Below are 23,520 nucleotides of genomic sequence, written 5' to 3'. Positions count from 1 at the left end.
AAATAAACAAACCAGCCTTCATTTTTTAAGACAAGACCATTTTTTAAGAACATATTCAATGTTCCACTTATGGCTGTTGAGTCTTAGGGACCTTAGGGACAGTCAGGGGCAGTCCTGCTATAAGAAAATGATACTAAAGTACAAAGCTAAGTGGAGGGATTTTTCTGAACAGAGATGCCTCTGGCAGTCAGGGAAGGGTTAGGGAGAGGAGGCGGCTTACAGTGTACCTTGCTTTGGTGGGAGACTATGGCGAAGCAGAAGAAGACACACAAAGAATGAGCTGTCATTACAGGTAAAACATCCTCATATGGGAGAGAGAGAAGGGAGTCAGGGGCAAGACTGATTCATCAGACTCAGTGAGGGAATGCAGGCAAGAAAGTAAGGAAGTGCCACAGGGCTTCATTTCAGCAGTTTATCATCTACGTGAGGAAGCTGTAGTTGTTGTAACTGTTAAAGAATTAGCTGGCATGGGAAGATGAAATAAATACAGACACAATAGCACCAAAAACTACATTATTTCAAAAGAAATAAAAAGGTCAATAGGAATTTTGGTGGAAGTTTAGAAAGCAAATGGGGAAAACAACCATTAACTTTTCATAGAAGTAATCATCAGTGTGACTAAAAAAAAGAACCGAAAAATGTATGGCTAAGTATAATTGTGCTCATTAGAAGTTATGCTAAAGAGAAGCCCACTCCAAAATCAAGATGAATTTGGCCCTGTGTGTTGTGGACTAAGCACAATGCTGGGTAAGGTACAGAATTAAAAATGTGGGGAGAGCTATAATGACTAACTTTGAGGACATTATGCTAAGTGAAAGAAGTCAGTTACAAAAAGACAAACATTGCATCATTCCAGGTATGTAAGAGTTCTACAACAGCCAAGCACATATAGACAGAAAATAGAATGGTGGTTGCTAGGGGCTGGGCAAGGGGAAAATGGGGAGGTAACGTTTAATGGGTACAATTTTCTAAAAGAAAAAAAATATTATAGGGATGGGTGGTGATGGCTCTCTAACAATGTGAATGTACCTAATTCCACTGAACTTAGAAATGATTAGTGATAAATTTTATGGTACATGTATTTTAGCACAATAAAAACTGTTAGAAAATTTAAAAAAAACATGGGGAGAGAAGGAGTTTGTCACAGAGAAGAAAGACGGAGCTGCAGGGCTAGGCACTATATGGGGAGAAGGGGCTACATTTGAGAATCTAGGGGCTCTTTAGGTTATTATGGCTGAATAGCCTAAAAGGGATCATGGCAGAAAAAGAGTTACTAAAGATTTTAGAGATGTTTGCCATTGGTGTGCGGGGGGTGCCAGGCCCTTGTCTCCCTCTCCATCTTTGTCATGCTTTCTGTTAATTGGTACAGGCTGCTCTGTTCTCATGCTTTTTAAAATTCACTTTTCCAACTGAGGCCAATTCCACTTGCTGATGAGAACTACTAGGACCTTCATGAATGAAAAGGCAACACTCTCCATCCTCCTAGTAACATTGCAAGACACTTTGCTCTTCTAGCACATGTTTTTGTTTTTTCTTTTTTAGAAACAAGAAGCAGTATAAGAGACAAATTGCGCTAAAGTCTTCATCTCTATTTTGTAAACATCTTTAATTTAAAATAAGAAGGCTCTTTACTCTTAATTGATCATGACCAAAAAATCCGAAGACTGAGAGTTAACCTGATCTTACTTAGTGTGCTCACATTTGGTTTCCCAATTTTTAATCTAGTGTAGTCAGGCGCTCTGAATACAGAGGGGAAGAAAAGGGGTGTTAAGCCATGGGCGAAAGTATTTCTTAGTGGGAATAACTTTTGTAAGATAAGTTTGTTTTCTTTAGCCAGTGTTTACTGATTATGACTCTAAGTATCTTATGTGTCATAAGTCAAATGGCTGGTTTCAATTTTGTGGTAAGAATTTCTTCTTATAAAGTCTTAATGGAGATACTTAATTGAATTAGACTGGCTAAATGCTGGGGAAATCTGTCCAATACTTTAGTAAAACTTGAATATTCCTTATGTAGCCATCCTTCTGACTCACAATTTACTATGAGCAAGAAATGTTTACATTTACCCATTGTGTTCTATTATTGCATTATTCTTACAAAGTTTCTGACACTGTTTTTAAAGGAGACTATTGTTTTTTTAAGATAGACCACTCTCTCCTTTGACTACAGTATTTAAATTAAGTAAAATTGAACTAAATAAGATTAGTGATCATAAATAATTATTTCTTATTCACAAGATGATTTAGAACATAGAAATTAGTTACTCATTGCTTTAATTATGACACTTGTCCATTATTAGCCTTCAATGGAACACCTAGATAATGCATCAGTTCTGAAAAACTTGGTCTGGGGGGACATGATCTTAGTTAATCAGTACCCATTAGCAGCCTCATCTCTCCATGGAATTTGAAATATTTCTTTAGCCTTCAGATACAATTATATTATATTTAAGCATAAATATTCTATTACTACTCAATAAAAATTACAAATGTACTTGTTTAGATATTTGAAACAAAAATTAATACTAATTGTGATTATATTTATAATTAATGTTCATGCTTTACCTTTATTTTATTTTCATTTTTAATACAATGTAGAAACTCATAATTATGCATTTGTACTAAATTTTTACTTTTTTGGTTATATGCTATTGAGTAGAAATTAAAATGTGATTGGATGTTCAGGACTGTGGGTACCCATATTTATCAGTGGAATAATCTCAAGTACTGGATATAAATATATTATAGATATAAAAGAAAGAAAACAGAAAGAACATGGATTTGTATTCCTATTAAATCTATGTAATATCATTTGAATCATATCTAATGGTTTCTTAGCACGTGATGCTATCAACCTAACTTCTGTAAACAAATAAATGTTAAAAATTTATGAACTCTTAGCTCTGAGTAAAGATGACTTGTTTCTCCTGATTTTGTGTTGAAGGACAAGAGTTGCACACATGCTAGATAATTCTAGGTGTAAAGAAAGTCAAAATTCAAGCCCTGGCTGGTGTAGCTCAGTGGATTGAGCATGGGCCTGTGAACCAGACAATCACAGTTCGATTCCCAGTCAGGGCACATTCCTGGGTTGCAGGCCAGTTCCCAGCAGGGGCCAGTTCCCAGCAGGGGATGCACGAGAAGTAACCATACATTGATGTTTCTCTTCCTCTCTCCTTCCCTTCCCCTCTAAAGATAAATGAATAAAANTGTGTTTAAGGACAAGAGTTGCACACATGCTAGGTAATTCTAGGTGTAAAAAAAGTCAAAATTCAAGCCCTGGCTGGTGTAGTTCAGTGGATTGAGCGTGGGCCTGTGAACCAGACAATCGCAGTTCGATTCCCAGTCAGGGCACATTCCTGGGTTGCAGGCCAGTTCCCAGCAGGGGATGCACGAGAAGTAACCATACATTGATGTTTCTCTTCCTCTCTCCTTCCCTTCCCCTCTAAAGATAAATGAATAAAATATTTAAAAAAAAGAAAGTCAAAATTCATATTTTTCCACTAGCTCAAATATTTCTGAAAATAAATTCAGTCCATCTGTTCTTCAGGCCCATGCATAAGCCTCAGTGTCCACAGTGGAGTTTAAATACATAGTCTAGTAATAAAAGGTTGGTCTGAGCAGAACAAAAAATGAATATAAATGATCATTTTTTGTGCTAATTACCATTTCACTTTCAGATCCTGAATTCATCTCAAGGGTAATATTTTCCTCTCATTACAGTATTTTATTCCTCAACTATCACCCATTTTAATATAGACATATCTAATTTTTACCATGTTATCTAAAAAGTACACCAAATGTCACTTTTCTGCCTTAAAGAGAACAGATGTTATCATTAAAACAACCATTTTCACCCATTATTAGCTATTGTTTCAGAAAGCTTTACATTAACACACACTGCTTTATTCTATAATTTGAAGTAGGAGACCAACAATGTAATGGTAAATGAGAGGGAGAAATTCACTGTTAGCAAACACAGAAATTTTCACCCTCAGCATTAAATATGTAATATAGTGGCTCTGAGGGCAATGGATATAAAACGAAGTGAGAGCAATCAGCTGGCTTTATTCACTGAGAAGGAAGAGACTGTCAAAGACACAAACAGCCAATCAGCTGCTGACTCTGATGGGTGCTTTACCTGCATTCAAATCTATCATGATGACCAAGTAATGTCTGTCATTTACCCAGCAGATAAGTAACTGAAGCTAATACATGTAAAGCAAATCTTAGTGGACATAAAGGGAGAGATCAACAGAAATACAACCGTAGCAGGGGTTTTTAACACCCTATTGACATCAATGGATAAATCTATCAGACAGAAAATCAACAAGGAAATGGCAGCTTTAAATGACACACTAGATCAGAAGGATTTAATTGATATCTTCCAGAGCATTTCATCCCAAAGCAATAAAATATACATTCTTTTTAAGTGCACATGGAACATTTTCTACTATAGACCACATGTTAGGACACAAAACTAGTCTCAATAAAATTAATAAAACTGAAATCATTTTAAGAATCTTCTCTAACCATAATGGTATAAAACTAGAAATCAATCACAATAAAGAAAGAAAAAAAAACACAGAAAAACACACAAAGACATGGAGGCTAAATAACATGTTACTTAACAATGAATGGGTTAACAATGTGATCAAGGAAGAAATTCAGATACCTTGAAACAAATAAAAATGAGAACACAACAGCCCAAAACCTATGGGACACAGTGAAAGCAGTCTTAAGGGGGACATTCATAACATTACAGGCCTACCTCCAGAAACAAGAAAAATATCAAATGAAAAATCTAATTTTCATTTAAGAGAACTAGAAAAAGAACAACAAAACTCAATGTGAGTCGAAGAAAGGAAATAATAAAGATCAAAGCAGAAAAAAATTAAGGAGTCTGAAAAAAATATAAAAAATCGATAAAATCAAAAGCTGATACTTTAAAAAGATAAACAAGATTGACAAAACTTTAATAAGACTCATCAAGAAGACAGAACCAAAATAAATAAAATCAGAAATGAAAAAGAAGCAACAATTAACACCAAAGAAATACAAAGGATTATAAGAAAATATTATAAGAACTGTATGCCAACAAATTGGACAGCCTGGAAAAAACAGAAAATTCCTAGAAATACACAATCTACCAGAACTGAATCAGGAAAAAATCAAATATCTGGACAAATTACAACTAGTGAAATTGAAGCAATAATCAGAATACTTGCAACAACAAAAGTTTTGGACCTGTGCCTTTACAGGTGAATTTTACTAAACATTCAAAAAAGAATTAACACCTATTCTTCTCAAACTATTCAAAAAAATTGAAGACAAAGGAAGATTCCCAAGCTCATCTTACAAGGCCATCATTATCCTAATTCTAATCCAAGTAAAGACACTACAAAGAAAAATAAATGTAGACCAATATCCATGATGAACATAGATGCTAAAATCCTCAGCAAAAATATTAGCAAATCAGATCTAGCAATACATGCAAAAGACTGTATACCATGATCAGGTGAGATTTATTCCAAGGATGAAAGGTTGGTACAATATCTGCATATCCATACATGTAATACACCACATAAACAAAATGAAGGATTAAAAAAAAAACTGATTATATCAATAGATGCAGAAAAAGCATTTGATAAAAATCCAGCACCCATTTATGATAAAAACTCTCAACAAACTTGAGAATAGAGGGAATATACCTCAGTGCAATAAAGGTCATATATGAAAAACCTACAGCTAACATCATACTAATGGGCAAAAACTATAAGCATTTCCCTTAGTTTTGGAACAAGAAAGGGATGTCCACTTTCACCTCTCTTATTCAACAACTGAAGTCCTAGCCACAGCAATCAGACAAGAAGAAATAAAAGGCATCTAAATTAGAAAGAAAGAAGTAAAAATTGTCATTATTTGCACATGACAAAATATTGTATATAGAGAATCCTACATATTCCACACATACAAAAAAAACTACTAGAACTGATAAATGAATTCAGTAAAGTAGCAAAATACAAAATAAATATCCAGGAATCAGATGCATTTTTATATACCAATAATGTGCTATCAGAGAGAGAAACCAAGAAATGAATCCCATTTACAATAGCATCAAAAGTAAATAGATAGATAGATAGATAGATAGATAGATAGATAGATAGATAAAAAAGCCCTGGCTGGGTGGCTTAGTTGGTATGAGCATTGTTCCATACGCCAAAAGACTGTGGGTTCAATTCCCAGTCAGGACACATACCTAGATTGTGGGTTCCAGTCCCTAGTTGGGGTGTGTAAGGGAGGCAACTGATTGATGTTTTACTTTCACATGGATGTTTCCCTCTCTCCCCTTTCCTCCCTCTCTAAAATTAATAATCATATCATGGGGTGAGGATTAAAAATAATAATAAAATTTTTAAAAAACACCTAGGAATAAATTTAACCAAGGATGTAAAGGACCTGTACTCAGAAAAATTGTAAGACATTGAGGAAAGATACTGAAAAGGACACTGTGTTCACTGCTATCTCCCTTGTCTGTGATCTCTTACCTGGATTATTGCAGAAGACTTCTTACTGATTTTGCTGATCATGCCAGTCTCTCTGAAAGTCTATTCTCAACAAAGCAATAAAGAACTTTTTAAAAGATACATCAGAACATGTCACACCTCTACTCAAAACTTTATTTAACTAAAAGACAAAGATTTTATTATGGCTGACAAGGCCCATATGCTCTAGCTTTTCATGATGATTCTGACCTCATTTCCTACTGCTTTACACCTTACTTGCTCACCCCCAGCCACACTGACCTTACTGTTGATGGTATCAAGAACATGCACCACAGAGCACCTGGTGTGCTCTTACCTCTGTTCAGAGCATTCTTCCAGCAGATATGCACATAGTTTAGTCCCTTGCCTCCTTTAGGTTTTTGCTCAGGTATCTGTCATCTCAATGAGGTCTTTCCTAGCCACTCAAGTCATAATTGCAGCTTCCTCTGTTTTGTTTTTTCTCCATGTTATTTATTACAATCTGCACAATCTCCACTAAATAGTTCATGAATATTGCATATTACTACCATTAGAATATGTTTCACAAGGGCAGTGATCCCTGCCTGTGTTGTTCCCTGTAATACCTTCAACATCTAGGAGTCCAACAAATAGCTGTTGAATAAAAGATTAAAAGAAAAAAAACCCTGAATTTTGAATAGGTAAAAATTATGCCTTAAAATATCTCTGCATATGTATCTAAAACTTCTCAAAACCACAGCTGTGGCCTCTGTGTTGGGTAATAGATGATTGTGGATTAATAGTTCTGTATATTGTTGTAAGGATATTTAAGAATATAAAGAAATGAGATGATATTAATTTTAAAAACCTTTCCATGGTTAAGATTTACCCCATCTATAAATACAAATCCCCACACAAACCCATTTTGGGAGACAGTACTAATTACACACATCCCACTTCATGTAAATGAGGTCTGTCCAGAAAGTATCCAGCTACATAATAGGAAAAATAGAGACATTTTCTGAAGAAGATACAAGAAACATTGTACATAGGAAAATGACAAGGCAGTCCCTTTCAAAGTAGGCACCTTGGGACTTCACACAGTTCTCCCTCTCGCCATCAGCTGCTCTGTTGTATTTTCCTCAATCTCATCGATTGTTTGAAATCTCTTTTCTTTCAAAGGTGATTATTAGTTTTGGGAAAAGCCAAAAGTCACAGGGTGCCAAATCTGGGCTGAGGGGAGGGGTCTGAGTACCTGGGTGATTTGATATTTAGACAAAAAAAATTGCACAAGACGTGATGCATGAGCAGACAGATGGTTGTGATGAAGCTGCCAATCACCAGTTGCCCATAGTTGTGGCCTTCTGAATCATCTGAATAGTTTCCACAGAGGAACATTCAAGTTTAATGTAAAATTTGAGGGAGATTTATTGCTCTACTCACTCAGTCATTTTGAAAGCAATAGCCACACAGTACACATGCTCACTCAATGGTATCTACTGCCCCCTCCCCCGCTCCCCACTAACTAGTATAGTGAAGTCTTTGTTCATTCATAAACATTCCAGTCCACTCTCCTCGGCTGTCAGGTTACATGGATGTCATGCAAACCATTCTTGTTATATTAACAATGGCTGGACTGTTTCCAGACAGACCTTGTATCCATGTGTCATTTTCCTCTTCTTCTATAGTAGCAGATGTGTTAGCTGAACACATGATCTCTTAGCTGAAGCTGAAGACCCCAGTCTGAGTTTCTCAACCTCCCTTCCATCTTGATGTTACACATCATCTAGGTTCTTGAAAACAGGATGAGACAGAGAAAGAGAGATTGATTTAAGTTAATATAATAGTCCTTAAAAGAAATGGACACAGCCATACATTTGTCTTTTCCATGTTTCACTGGCTGGAATAAAGACATGTGTTCACCACCTCACTCTCAACTATGGGTTGAAGATGACACCTGAGGAGAACACAGCTACAACATGGGAGAACCTCTCCTCACCCATTCCATTTAACCCCCAAATCTGTTACTCTGAACTGTTGCAGGAGAGAAAAATGAAATAAATAAAATTCTCTTCTGTTTAAGCCATTTTTTATTAGAGCAGTCTAGACTGGATTCTAAATAATATATTAAAAATAATCATCAAAACTCTAAAAGAAATAAAAATTCTAATACTTAAGGTAGGGAAATTGGGCAGCGATTTATTTAGAGGTAAAGTGTCGAAACCAATGTCAACTGGAATTAGAAAATTTAAAAAATATATAAATATAACATATTAACTATTTACTCAATAGAATCCATGTACTAGAACTGTATACATATTATGTCATTTAATCAGTACAGTAACTTCCAATAAGTGTTATTACATGTGTTTTACAGGTAATACTCACAAGGATTCAACATGTTTAGATTTTTTAAGGAAGCACTGCAAGTAAGTGCTAAGGCTAAGCCCAATTCTGTAAGCCACTCTGATCTTTAGATGGATACACGCTCTCCCTCCAGAGGTCTTAGAGAATTTCAAAATGGGAAGTAGTTGATTAACCCCTCAACAAATAGATCTCTACTCGTCTTGTCCTGAAACGGAGTTCTGCAGAAGCAATGTGATTCAAAACCCTGAGCAGTAGACAGAATAACTATTAAGTTGAAGTCTAACCCCCAGTTTGAACTTGGATCTCCAGAGTAAGATATTCAACCAGAGCCTGAACCTGTTGGCATAGTCCCTGCTATAAGGTAATTCCAATAATAAGCTGCCCTAAATGAGCTACACATGCATTGGCAATAAGTAAAATTCTGTTCCCCTAGACACAATCCCTACTCATTTGAGCAGTCTGGAGTGGAAAGCAGAAACCAAATCCAAAAAACACATAGAGGAGCTCCAGTGGCGCAATCGGTTAGCATGTGGTACTTATACAAAAAACACCTAGAGTTGAGGTTCAGTAATTCCACAGATATGATTACAAAGTGGATTCAAAATTCTGATGTCTTTTTTCCTGGCTAGGAAGAAGGGAAGTTATGAAAGAAGTTTAACAAAAACAACAAAGGAAACTAAACTTGCAGTCCCAAGGCATTGATACATGTACATATATGTGTGTACATACACACAACCTGGGGAATTCCTTGCATCCAAGTAAACTACAACCGAAGAGGCTAAAATCTGGTCTAAGTAGCAATCGGTGTACAATATGCTAAGCTACCTTTAGACCTCAGAGTCAATTTGAATACTCAGGACACTTATCTCTTTTTTAAAATTGAATTTATTGCTGTGACATTGGTTAATAAAATTATATAAATTTCAGGTGTACAATTCCATAATGCATCATTTGTATATTGTATTGTGTGTTCACCACTCCAAGTCAGGTCTCCTCCCCTCACTAAAGAAGGGATAAACATCCTCTCTTTACCTTCTCCTACCTTCCCCATCCCCCTTTCCCTTTGGGGAAATTATCATACTGTTGTGTATGCCTATGGGTTTTTTTTTTCTTAATCCCCTCACCTATTTTCACCCAGTCTCCTAATCCCCTCCCTACTGACAGCTGTGAGTCTATTCTCTGTATCTACAAGTCTGTTCCTATTTTGCATGTTGGTTCATTTTGTTCATTAGATTTCACATATGAGTGAAATCATATGGTATTTGTCTTTCTCTGACTGGCTTATTTCACTTAGCATAATACTCTCCAAGTTCATCCATGCAGAAGCAAAAAGCAGTATTACCTTCTTTTTTATGGCTAAGTAGTATCCCATTGTGTAAATGTATCATAGCTTTTTAATCCACTTTCTACTGACTGGCACTGGGCTGNTTTGGGGAAATTATCACACTGTTGTGTATGCCTATGAGGTTTTTTTTCCTTAATCCCCTCACCTATTTTCACCCAGTCTCCTAATCCCCTCCCTACTGACAGCTGTGAGTCTATTCTCTGTATTTACAAGTCTGTTCCTATTTTGCATGTTGGTTCATTTTGTTCATTAGATTTCACATATGAGTGAAATCATATGGTATTTGTCTTTCTCTGACTGGCTTATTTCACTTAGCATAATACTTTCCAAGTTCATCCATGCTGAAGCAAAAAGCAGTATTACCTTCTTTTTTATGGCTAAGTAGTATCCCATTGTGTAAATGTATCACAGCTTTTTAATCCACTTTCTACTGACTGGCACTTGGGCTGCTTCCAAATCTTGGCTATTATAAATAATGCTCCAATGAATTTAGGAGTGAGGAAATTTATCTCTGGAATCTGGATGCTTTCCCCACTGGTAAAAGCTCAATCTTAGCTTGTGAGAGTACAAATAAAGCACATAACACTTGACTTTTTATATAGATGTACCAGCCAACACCATGGTTTGACATCCAACTTAGAGTTGAACCTGTGGGCTTAACATTGTGCTGTATAAAGAGAAAAAAAGCTTTTCACTTTGAACTCTCGAATTCATCATTATGACTGTTGTATCAAGGCAGGAATTTCCCTTTCACACCATTTTAAGAAAACTGCTAAACCTCATTTCTCCTCCCATATCTTCTCTTTTCTCCACTTTTCCTCCAATCTCTGTTTACATTCTCATTGGTTTTGGGTTTCCTCTAGATCATACTATATCAAGGAAACATTTGAGGGACAAGCTGAGGGAATAACACGCAATGATGGACACTTAAAATATCTTTCCCCTTCTGAAATGATTAAATTATTTGCATCATCTTCCAAAACCAGTTAGTATTTATCCAAAGTGATTGGAAAATGTAACTTACTATTTTTATTCAATGCTGTGCCTCTCTCTATTCAGTCTGCATTGGGCATGTCCTAGGTAGGTGCTCATGATTACCTGGTACATGTATATCAGATAAAACTAGTACATTATTCCTGCCTAATTCATTATGCAAGCTCTTATACGTGTTTAGAGCAACTAAATTTGTTATTTGTTAGGGGAAATTACAAAAATTCTCTGAAGATTATTAGTAAAGGTGTAAAAGGTTTCCAGAGTAATTTTCTCATTGGAAAATTTTACCTTGCTTTTGATATGCGTGTGTGTAGGAAGTGAGGGACAATTTCATGTGTATAATTCCCAAGGTGAGAAAAGTCTGTTAGAGGATGTACAAAATGGGTCAAAATTTTCCTAAGTGTTTTCTTCACATCTTTCAATATATTCAAATTACTTGATCAATTTAGATGTGGCTGGATAGGATTCTTTCTTCAAAAAAACTGTACACTTGGAGGAAATGTCTACATAGAAGTTAAGAATTCAGGTGTGTCACCACAGAGATGCAGTGTAGTACATGGGAAAGAACATCCTGTGTGAGAGTTAAAAACAATATATACAAAGTGCCTTGGAGATGCTATACCTTACCTGGCAACTACTATTATTACTAGTTCTCTTATTTTTAAAAGTAGTTACAATCTATTTAGACTTCTGTTTCATTTACATATAGCCAAGTAACAAATCATATCCATAATTTATGTCTTAAAACACCAATCACTTAGTATTTCTTGTAAGTTTATGGGCCACCTATGTAGTTCTGCTGGCCTAGGCTGGGCTCTGCTGATCTCAGCTGGACTTATCAGAATTCAGCAGTTAAGTTGCCCAGAAGCTTAATGCTCTAAGATGGCCTGAGCTGCAGGACTGGACTCTGCTCCACCCTGGTGGTCTCGCTCATGGGAAAAAAAAAGTTCAAGAGAGTGAGTGAAAACTTGCATGGTCTTTGGAGGCCACAGTTAAGAATCGGCATACCATCATTTCCACTGTATGCTTTGGGCTAAGGAGGTCATAAGGCAGCCTAGAGTCAAGGGGTGTGGAGGTGGATCTCACCTTGTATGGGAAGAGCTGCAAAGTAAAATGGCAAATAGCATGGATACAGGGAGCAGGGACTACTGTAGTTAGTCACTTCTGCAATCAGTCTACCAATCCATCTCTAACACCAGACACCAAAAGGTATTAAAAGATTTGTGAAATTTCCATATGCTATTTTACATAAAACTATTTTCACTATATACCAAGAGTCCTCAGGCTTGAGAGAGCTTTGGATAGCAGCTTTCCAGTTCAAGTCTATTCAGTTCGCTCTCTTAAGACTGGTCCTCTTCTTTAAGGGGAAAAAAATATGTGCCTGAAAATATATCACTGTAATTTAGCCTCCAAATATAATTTACAATACAATTTTCTTGTGCAAAATCCTCTGAAGTATTCCATCTTTTGGACTCTTGGGAGTTGTTAGATATGTTATAACAATTGATTGCCTGAATGTATCTAGCAAACCAAAATACGTAGGTTAGAGAAGAAATTTTAGAACTGGAAGAAGTATAAAGTACAGCATGGCCTTTTACATGAAAAAACTGTGTTAAATTTTATATCATTGTTTCCATTCTGTTACTCTTGTATTTCAAATTGATGCCCATGAGCCTCAGTGTCTGGACCCACAAAAGGACATAAGAGCATAGAGAAGCGGATCTCCTATAGTTGGTTTTTTCACAAGAGGGAGGCTGTGCACAGTGACCATGCAATGGTCTCTCATGACACCTGCCTCATCGATGGCTACCAACCCATGTGAGTGAAGATGTGAAAAATCTGTATTATGAAGAAGAGGTCTTCTGAGCAGAAGTAAATCTCAAGTGTGCTGCCTGTTTCCAGGTATCTGCAGATTTCTATGAGCAAAGCAATTGAAAGGCACGGTCACTGTCCTATCCTGCCACGGAAGCAGGTTTGTAACACTAGAAATCCCACGCAACAGTCCTTTCTCATCTCTTCATGAAGTGTCAGTTTGGCATAAGAGACCTGAGTGTTTCAGCAACATCTATTACACTGCTCATAGGACCCTCAAACAATAGATTTATCTCTTCATTCATAAAAACATGGAGTGAATATATTCATAAGACTGAATCTGTACATAAGCCATGTTATGAATGAAGTAATTATGGTCGAATTATTCAGGGGCATTTTGTGAGATTCAAAAAGAGTGGGCCTTCTACCCAAAGGCCCATGAAACACATCAAGACATGACTCATAAGAAGTCAATTTACGATAGCCAAGAGTTGGAAGCAACCTAGATGCCCATCAGTAAATGACTGGATCAAAAAACTATGGTACATTTACACAATGGAATTCTATGCTGCAGAAAGGAAGAAGGAGCTACTACCCTTTGCAACATTGTGAATGGAACTGGAAAGCATTATGCTGACAAAATAAGCCAGGTGGTGAAAGATAAATACCATATGATATCATCGTTAACAGGAATCTAAACAACAAAACAAACAAGCAAGCAAAATATGGCCAAAGACACTGAAATACAGAACGGGCTGACAGGGACCAGAGGGGAGAGGGGAGAGAATCACAGGGGAAAAGGGGAAGGACTCACATGAACAAGTATAAAGGACACATGGACAATAACTAAGGTGGGGGGCAGAAATGGGAGGGAGGTGGGGAGCACAGAAAACTGTACTTGAACAAGAATTAAATAAATTTTAAAAAATTTAAAAAATAAAAAAAAGAAGTCAGTAAACTTCTGTGAAAAAGATGAGAACTGTTTTGTTGTTGTTGTTCCATTTATTTACAAGATGATGATTATGGCCCCCGTTCTCACATTGTCAGCAACTTTCATGGAAGGAGAAGAGACTTATTTCAGGGTTGCTGGTAGTGGTGTTTTTATTACAATGTATACCAATGTAGGAAAGTCTTAAGTCACAATGGTGAGTGAAACTTATTCTTCACAAAAGTCATGAAGAATAAAGACTGCCATGCTCTTAAGTTGCTACTTCACACACAAAATACCAAGAGTTTCATCCAGATCAAATTTTGCTTGACAAAGAAACTTTGAAAACCTCTGAATATCCCCAAAGAGATGCACAAAAATCGGAATTCTTCCTTAATGACATTAGTATGCACATAGCAGATGAAAGTTTGAAGCTGGCCTCACTCAGAGACAAAAGCAATCTCTTTCAATTGTTGCCAATTTTTCTATGACCTTCTTCTAAGTTATAAAAGAAATGCCACTAATTCTGCAGTTCATGACACTGATTGACCAAGGCCGTACTTACCGTTTTTCTCTTGCTCCCAGTTAGACGTCACCCACTACCTCATCAGGTCCTTTCAGAGTGGGGATGAAAAGGGATGTTTTCATCATCCCTCCATTAAGGGATGTTCTGAGCAGCATTCAAAACACAGTTTGAATGCTGCAACAAGCCTGAGATTTTTTTCAAAATTTACATTGAATATTCTCATGGACATAATATGCACAAGTCAATATATTTCAAGGGTGTTGTATACGAGCAGTTTCATTGGCGTCCTTATTCCCATTGTCAGGAACCTCACTTTACGAGTTTTTCAGTGATAGACTGTGTGAGTTTCTTTCCTATTTCTCTTTTTAACACATTCTAATTAAGCTTATCAAATGCAAATAAAAACAGATGGCCACAAGGAAAATGTCAGGATACGTTTCAATTAATTCCTGTAAACGAAAATCTATTGTACACAGGGTAGCATCACAACATGGCGATTACAATTATCCAGGTACAGAGTAGCTGCTCCCGGCACTTCACAACTGTCTGGGTGAGAAGGTGCTTCCACAGCGTGATTTGATATAGAAGTCATTTATTTCAAGAAAATTTTACTGAAACAAGAAAAATATCAAGAGAAAAAGTACATAAAATGAATGTGGCTTGGGAGCCCCCAAGAACCTTGGGCCTAAGACAGGCCTTCTATTCTTCTATTATCTACTATTTTCAAATATTTTGAAGCAAAATGGGCTTAAATATTTTAATTAATTCCTCCCTCTATATTCAGGGCCATACAACACACTGTCTATAAGTTTTGGGGAGAATAATAATCCTTTTATTTTAACTGGCTTATATCCATCTACAGGAAACTCTTGAACCTTGTTATAACAGGATCTTCCCAGAACACTGTTGTATACTAATAATTGATAATCACGATAATTACTATGTGGCTCACAAAGTTTATACAAGGTCAGTGATTCATCAAAAGAAAAAAATGATTGTGCACGATGTATTTTTAGCTTGGAAACTCTCAGAATTCCAGATACTGCTGGTACTTTCTACCAGCTAATGTCTTCACCAGCCACAGCTGCTTAACCCTTTCTCCTCGAACCATTACTTCTGAGAAAAAGCATCTAGCAAGTGCTTATTTGTTTTTTAACATCCTATAGAAAAGTGCTCGCAAACATTTTGACCATGATGCCCAGTGAGTAACACATTTTATTTACCTATTCAAAACACACATGTGGATGTGTATATAATTTAACCCATAACACCATCCTTATCATCAAGTAAAATGCACTACAATATTTTCTACTAGATGCTAATCATTTATGTTAACATGTCTTAACTCACAAAATTTATTTCAGCAACAAATAATGGGCTACAACCTATAGTTCAGATGAAACCAGCCAAATCCCAAAAGAACATGTTTTTTTCTTCCTACAAGATAAATGGCTTTACTTATTCAAATGTGTTTCTAGAGCTTATCATTTGAAAATGAGGAGTCTTTTTTCTACTTTTTTAAATTTACAATTCTGAATTAACAAACACATTCTACTATCCAGAGCACATTATTCTTTACTGGCCAGCCTTAATAAAATAATTATCATTGCTAGGAAAAAAATTGTATAATTATAATATTCATAATAAGCTTTATACATAGGATGCATGATCTCCACTTTGAGAAAACAAGACTCACACAGGTAAAGTACCTTGCTGGGTCATATTGTCAGGAAGTGACAATGCCAGGGTGTGACCTCAGGTCCTCCTGACCCAATGCCTAAAGTGCCCCTGGCTTTCTCTGCCCTGCCTCTGAGGTTGCCCAATGAAATGAGTGACGACCATTTTCATGAGCACTCACTAAACAGGTCTCTAGGCCACAGATTAAAGAGTTTAGGATAACATCTCATGTGTTTCTCTATTCCTTTGTCCAAGACACTTTTAGGCGCCTTGATGAAGAACATAAAAACCCTTCCATCAAGATGCTAAAATCTTTTAATTAAATCCCATGATGAAAGGACCAGGCAAGTAAGCTGGAAGCACAGAGAAGGACTGACTTATGGATCAATTAGAATTTTGTAAAAAATGTTTTACCATGACCCATACCGGAAGGAATGACATCTGGTCTCGGCCCTAAAGGACACAAAGGATTTCAAAAGGTAAAAAAGAGGGACAAGATTAGTTTAGGTCTATAAAAAGAGCTTGAGGTAACTCACAGGAAGAAGGGGAGCGCACTCTCTGGGGCTCAGGTGGGAAGCCAAACGAGGCAAATGAGGAAGACAAAGGGAGGGTAAAACGGCAGATGAGTTGGGAGACTCAGGAGTCAGCCTCATTCTTGAAAGGACTGAACAGCATAATAAAAAACTTGTAATGTATTATCTGTTTTTTTTATTTTGAAAGTAATACATATTGTTTCATGTTTTATAAACTTCCCTTTTAAAAAAGTAGACTTTGATCCTACTTCTATCAGTCTTCATTTAGTTGGAAAAAGCCAAATCAATCAAATACAGATTTATTAAATGTGAACTATCATACAGAGTGGATATAAAGTCTAAAGATGGTTGAATACATACAATGGTATACCCACACATGTAGGTTTATTGGTGCTACATGTTTTCAATAACATCATATTAATATGGTTCCCTGGCCTTATGACCATCCAGTGTTACATAGGTGTCCTCCATAGTTTTATATGGTTTGACAAGGAAATACAGATATCACTGCCGAAACAACGTACTCATTCACAGTGGAAAAAAATTCAGGCTCTAGTCTGAAATTTGAAGTAGAAACCCAACAGCCTTTTAATTTCATATAAGCTCATAAACTTAAGGCTCAAAACAAACTATGTCATATCTCAGAGTCGCAAACTTGCTGCGATTTGGAAACCAAGTTAAAATTCAGGCTCTCTTATCAAAGTTTTCAATTTAGTCTGTTATTTACCATAACCAATCTGTTGTCTCATGACAACTGATGCAAATTTAAATCTTTTATAATACCCTGTTTTTAAACTTTTTAATGTTTTTACCATTCTAAGATGGTCCCCAAGGCATTTTTCCCATGAACATGCTCACAGTGAAATCCCAGCCTGGTTGGCCAGCCACGGCTTTTCCCATGCTCATGCCAGAGTACACGCAGATGCCGATGGTGCACCAGGAGTGCAACAGTCCATCCATTTCAATGTATAGATAAAGTAAATACTTCACTAACCAGGTGCGAACATTATAAAATCAGCCATTACTTTTTCAATGAAATTATGCATCATATCCCTACCACCTAACACAATGCAAACACAGAGTATAAACTCTTATTAATATCTACTGAATAAAGAACTAACTGAAATAGTATAATTTTCAGCTGGGGTAGCTCTATTATAATACTCTTTAGAAGTATGAACATGTATAGGACTTTCAAGGAATGGACAGACCAAGAAAGAGAGACAGATTGACTATGTGTGCTTTCATTTTATTTCTTATTTTAGGAAGCAAATTAATAATTAAAAGTTAATAAATGCTCTGTCATAGTGATGCTTACTACTGCAAAAAATTTGGAATTTGTAAAATAAGAATGTGTTCTTTCCATCTGAGCTCTTTCCATCTTTGCTGCCCTCCTCTGGAATTTTTATAGATTCTTGTTCTCTTTTCCAACAATATATGTGTCCTTCATATTTGCCTTTAGAATAGAAATAGAGGAAGAAATTCAAACTTTTTAATTTCTATTTTGAAGTGCATTTTTATCCACACTTAGAGCACTGTCTAGGGGAAATAGCAGTGTAAATAATTGCATGTTTGTGCTACTTTGTGGCAGTTCCAAAGACCCCTTCTGAACAATCTAGGAAATGGTTTGTTATTTGGAAACACACAATTCTTTCCTACCATCTTATATTTAATAATCACTTTCTTTCCCCTTAATCATGTGCCATCTGGATTGCATTACGTCTGAAATATCATTCAATGTTTTAATTGTGATCAACAACTTTAAAAATAATCTTAAAACTTTACAATATTTATTCTCTAAATGTGAATTTTCCATATCCTTACTGATCAGCACAAATATATTTCTCCACTGTACCCTGTTGAACAAGCTAATACACAAAAGCACTTAGAACAGTGGTAAAGCAATAGTAACAACCCCACTCAGTGAGTTCCCTGAGAGTAGATTATATTCCACTCTCCTATCTTCCTTGTAACATAACTATCGACCTTTATTCCCCATAGATCACTGCTTCCTAATTCTTAATTTGCATGTAAGACACATACTTGGGCATCCTGTTACAACATGGATCCTGATCTGGGAAGCATGGCCATAACTCATTTACAAGAGCTCCCAGGTGTTGCTAACCTGCTAGTCTAAAAGAATGCTGTGAGAAGCAAGCCCTCAGACAGTGCCGTTTAATAGAAATATAATCTGAGCCATGCATGGAATAAACATTTTTCTAGTAGCCACATTTGTAAAGATTCAAAAAAAAAGATAAAATTGATTTAAATTATATATTTTAACACATTAACCCACTAATATGTCATACAGTATCCCACAACACATTATATAACAAAATATTATAATCATCCAATACATTATAATTTCATTATGTAATCAGTGTGTTATTGAGATATTTTGCATTTCATATTGTACATTCTCTGCCACTCGGAGCCCAGACACCCACTGCCCAAAGGCAGAACCATCTTGCCAAACGACAGCTACCCCCAGTGCATGAGTGAGCCCAGCGAAGAGCAGAGCTGACCTAGTGAGCCCAGCCTGAACTGCTGACCCACAGAGCTGTGAACTAAAAACATGGCTGCTGTTTTGAGCCACTGAATTTTCGGTGTGCAGTTAAACCAAACTGATACAGAAAGGGCTTTTTTTTGGACATTTTTGTTGTTGTTTGCTTCAACGTGGGAGATATTGTAGCATATTTGTAAATGGAAATAATGCAGAGGAAAAGAAAAAATTCTAATGAGAGATGGGGAAAATGTTAAGAGCAGTATCTGGAGTGAGAAAGCAGAGGTCCGGTGCAGTGCACCAGTGTGAGTAGTGGCCTTGCAGAGGGGTGAGGACAAGTCGCATGTGTGGGAAGGAGCTTCAGGAGGGCCGTGGACCCAGTGAGTTCTCAGTACACTTTACGAGTTATTACCGTCTCGGAGGACATTAACTTCAGACCCAGCATTTTATGTATTTATTTTTAAATTTATTTAATTATTTTTCAAATACAGTTTTCTGTCTATTACTCCCATCCCATCCCACCCCCTGTGCTCCCCCCTCCCTCCCATTTCCACCCTTCTCAGTTGTTGTCCATGTGTCCTTTATATATGTTCCTCTAAATCCCTCCCCTAGTTCCCCTGAAATTCCCTCCCCTCTCCCCTCTGGTCACTGTCAGCCTGTTCTAAACAACAAAACAAACAAGCAAGCAAAATATAACCAAAGACACTGAAATAGAGAACAGACCCAGCATTTTAGAGAGGTCTTTCTAAAACCATTGCTAGATGCCACAAATCTGTTCTTTGCTTTGATTGGAATTCCGTTCTCCATCATCTCCACACATCCAACCTCATCATTCTTCAAGTACAAACGTCACCTATCCACGGAGTCTTCCCCCGCTTTCCCACCTGGAATTAATCTTATGTGCCTATGAGGCCCGTAACAAGCGGTTTCATATTCAACTTACAACTTTCTAACTTGTTCTGTAATTATTCGGGTTCATAGCATTTCTGCCTTAATGAATTATAAATTGTTGAATATAGAGTTTATATCTGACTTATGTTTGAATTACTGCAAGATCTGCCTGAACACAGTGTACAATGCACAAATATGAGTGAATGAAAGGTTAAGGTAATTAAATATTATATTTAATGAGACAGAGCCATTGGGGATATATTTAAAAGCTGACACCGTTTAACAAATGATTTTAGGTGATTACTGACAGTCTACCTTTAGACACTTGAAAAATATGCTAATTGGTTTATGTACATGAATGGGTAGATTAGATTAGGTAGTGTGGAATAGCTTCTTTGTAATTTCCTGCAAATGACAACTGCATTTTAATTTGAAACTGGGGAATATTAAACCCAGCAACATTTCTTTTGCATTTTTTTGTCCTTTGAAAAAGCAACTGTTGATTCTCTAACTGATTCCTTACAGTTCATTTAAATTATCTCAACGTTGCAGCAGCTGAACGTAGAAAGCTAGCTGTGTGGACTTCAGCTTATTGCAACGCACAAGGGTACACAGGAAATGCATAAAATAAGCATGCAAAATAGTGAGTGTGATGCCTCCCGTACACAGAATTTCTCTTCTTTTCTCACTTTGCAGTAAAAATGTATCCTAAGCATTAAATTATTATAGAAGTTAATCCCAAATAATCCTTCTCAAGGGCACTGATACCTGCCTAATCATGAGAATTCCTCTAAAAAAGACGTTACTAATAAAGAAGAATGACCCGGTTCAGGTCTTAAGGGAAAAAGAAATCCTATTCATCTGTTAGCTGTTGAACTGACCAGTGGGGACACCACTTGAGGGACTAGAGAGGTGGCACCTGTCAGCTGTAGAGAACCCCATTTTACATCCCTGTGTTGCACAGACTTGTCTTCCAAAAGAACTATTACATAAATGTGAAACAGTAATATGAGCTCCCCACAACAGGTACGCCTATGTGTCTCTGAAAACTTGAAAATCAGCTCCTGTGGATTATTCTCTGGTCCATTTTCTGGCTATCAAAAAATGGATACTGGTCTTTCACGATGCCAAAGCATATTGTACGGTAAAAAGGTGAGAAAGTGTCTATACTTCGAGCAAGAGAAAACAAAAACTAGATGATCTGAGCACCCAACTGCCAGGTCAAAGAAACATTAGAAATCCAGTGAGCTGAAAATATGTTATCTATAGACTGGGAAGAAGAGTCCCTGAGCAGGAAAAGGACGTGAGAGAGGAGGACAAAGAACATGAGGCATGGAGCTGCCCAGAGATGTGAACCTTCCTTTACCCCTTGCAGTTGCAGTGAATTCTTAAAGACCAGTTGAGGGACAGATTGACAGTTCAACATCCCTGGGAACCCCAGAGATGTGGCATCTATATCCCCTTGTGCAATCTTTTCCAAGATTTCCCCACCAAGCACTCATGAGAAGCATGAGAGGCAGGGCTATGATGGGTACCTCCTTCAGTAACACAAGTGTGCAAGGCTTGCCATAGATTGAGAGTGGAGCAGGTGCATTTTCAGAATCCTATCCATTCTCCACAAACTCTGTGAACATAAGGAAATGACCAGCTGCTGCTATGGACAGGCACAAAACTTCCTGTGTCCTCAACCCCTTTTAAAATATAAAGTAAATGCCACCTGCCACTGCAGAATGGGAAAGTAACACGCCAATGTCCCAAAGCTGACCTTTCTTTGCCACGAGGCAAAAATGACTTCCTCTGGGGTAGGATGGGAATCCCTCCATCCCCCATCCCCAGCACAGATCAGCTGCAGCTGGGGAACTAGTAAAAATCCTCTTTGTGCATAGAATTGTGCCCTTTGCAAGGCAGTATTCAGCTGCCAAACTAGAGAGAGAGAACCTTACTCACACCCAAGGTGTCTCACCAATAAATGACAGAGTGCAGTTGACACCAGTGGGGAGGAGCAGGACGTCTGCTTGCACTCTCCAAGTGCACAGAGAAGCAGGCAGGGCTGCTGAGGAAAACGCTACTCCATAGGCACAGGTGTACAAGGATCCGGCTGAGACTGAGAATGGAGTAGGAGAGATGAGAAACCACCCCAGTTTCCTCCAGGGGCTTTGCACCAAATGACAAGGAACATCAATGTGTACTAGAGGAGGGGCAAAAGCATGGAGAAAGCAACCTTCGGTGATGCAGGTAGACAGGGCCTAGTGCAGGGGGCTGATGCAAAAACACTGGAGAACAGCCCCCTCCAGCACCCCAAGCCTCAAACTCACACCAGCCCCATGTAGCACAATGCCAGAGGAGGTCCATTTGCAAAATGGATGAACCTCAACTCTTACCGTGAACAAAAATTAACTCAAAAGGGATTGTACACCTAAATGTAAGAGCCAAAACTGCAAAACTTCTAGGGAAAAACCCTGTGACTTTTGAAATTCAGTAAAAAGGCAAACAACCCAAAGAAGATAGAAGAATGGCAAATAAGCACATAACAGATGCCCCTCATCTTAAATCATTGGGGAAATACAGTTGTTAAAGCCATTATGAGATACTACTATCCTGTTTTAGATATTAGAATTACTAATCTATAAAGACTGATCACACCAAGTTTTGGTAAAGCTGTAGGAAAACAAACTTTCACTCATTGTGGGAGGAATGCAAAATGATAGTCACTTTGAAACCCTGTCTGACCATTTTTAATCTAAAGGCAAACATACATTTACTACGTGAGCCCGATATGTAGCCAAGAGAACATCCGCCTATAAAGACATGGATAGACGTTCAAGACGTGTTGCAAAGTGAGACATGACATTACTGAACCATAATTTTAGGAGAAAAACAATGCATTGTTTGCATATGAGGGTGAGGGAATTCAGCAGAATAGGTGAAAGAATGAACATTAAGTTGTTAACTGTGGTCATCATTTGGTTGCATTCTAGGCAATAGTTTTTTTGTTTACTTATATTTTCTCATTTTTATGGTAAACATGAAATACTTGTGAAATCAAAACAAATATCTAAAATTCATTAAAACTCTCAAGTTAGATCCTCAGACAAAAGAAATTAACCAAGATCAACATATATTTAAAATAAATACAGAAACTCTTGCTTTTAATCTGTAAGTGCTACATACATACTGAATGATTTATCAAGGAATTGTTCTGTGTAACTAAATATAAAGTCATGAAATTGATACAATAAATACATTTGTTGAAATAACAAAAGTAGCTTAATGTATGTATTAGCATAAGGACAAGCCTCCATAAATTTTCTGTGTAGCTTCACAGAAACATTCACAGAATATTACCAATGAGATGACTCTTCCTTCTTAATAACCCTGGGACTATCTGTTGATTAAAGATAAGGTACAACTTCTAACATGAAATAAAAACTTATAAAGTTTGTCAT

Source organism: Sturnira hondurensis, unplaced genomic scaffold (assembly GCF_014824575.4).
Source record: "Sturnira hondurensis isolate 20B ecotype Veracruz unplaced genomic scaffold, ASM1482457v3 Scaffold0013559, whole genome shotgun sequence".
Taxonomy (NCBI): domain Eukaryota; kingdom Metazoa; phylum Chordata; class Mammalia; order Chiroptera; family Phyllostomidae; genus Sturnira; species Sturnira hondurensis.
Note: the sequence above shows the minus strand (reverse complement) of the source record.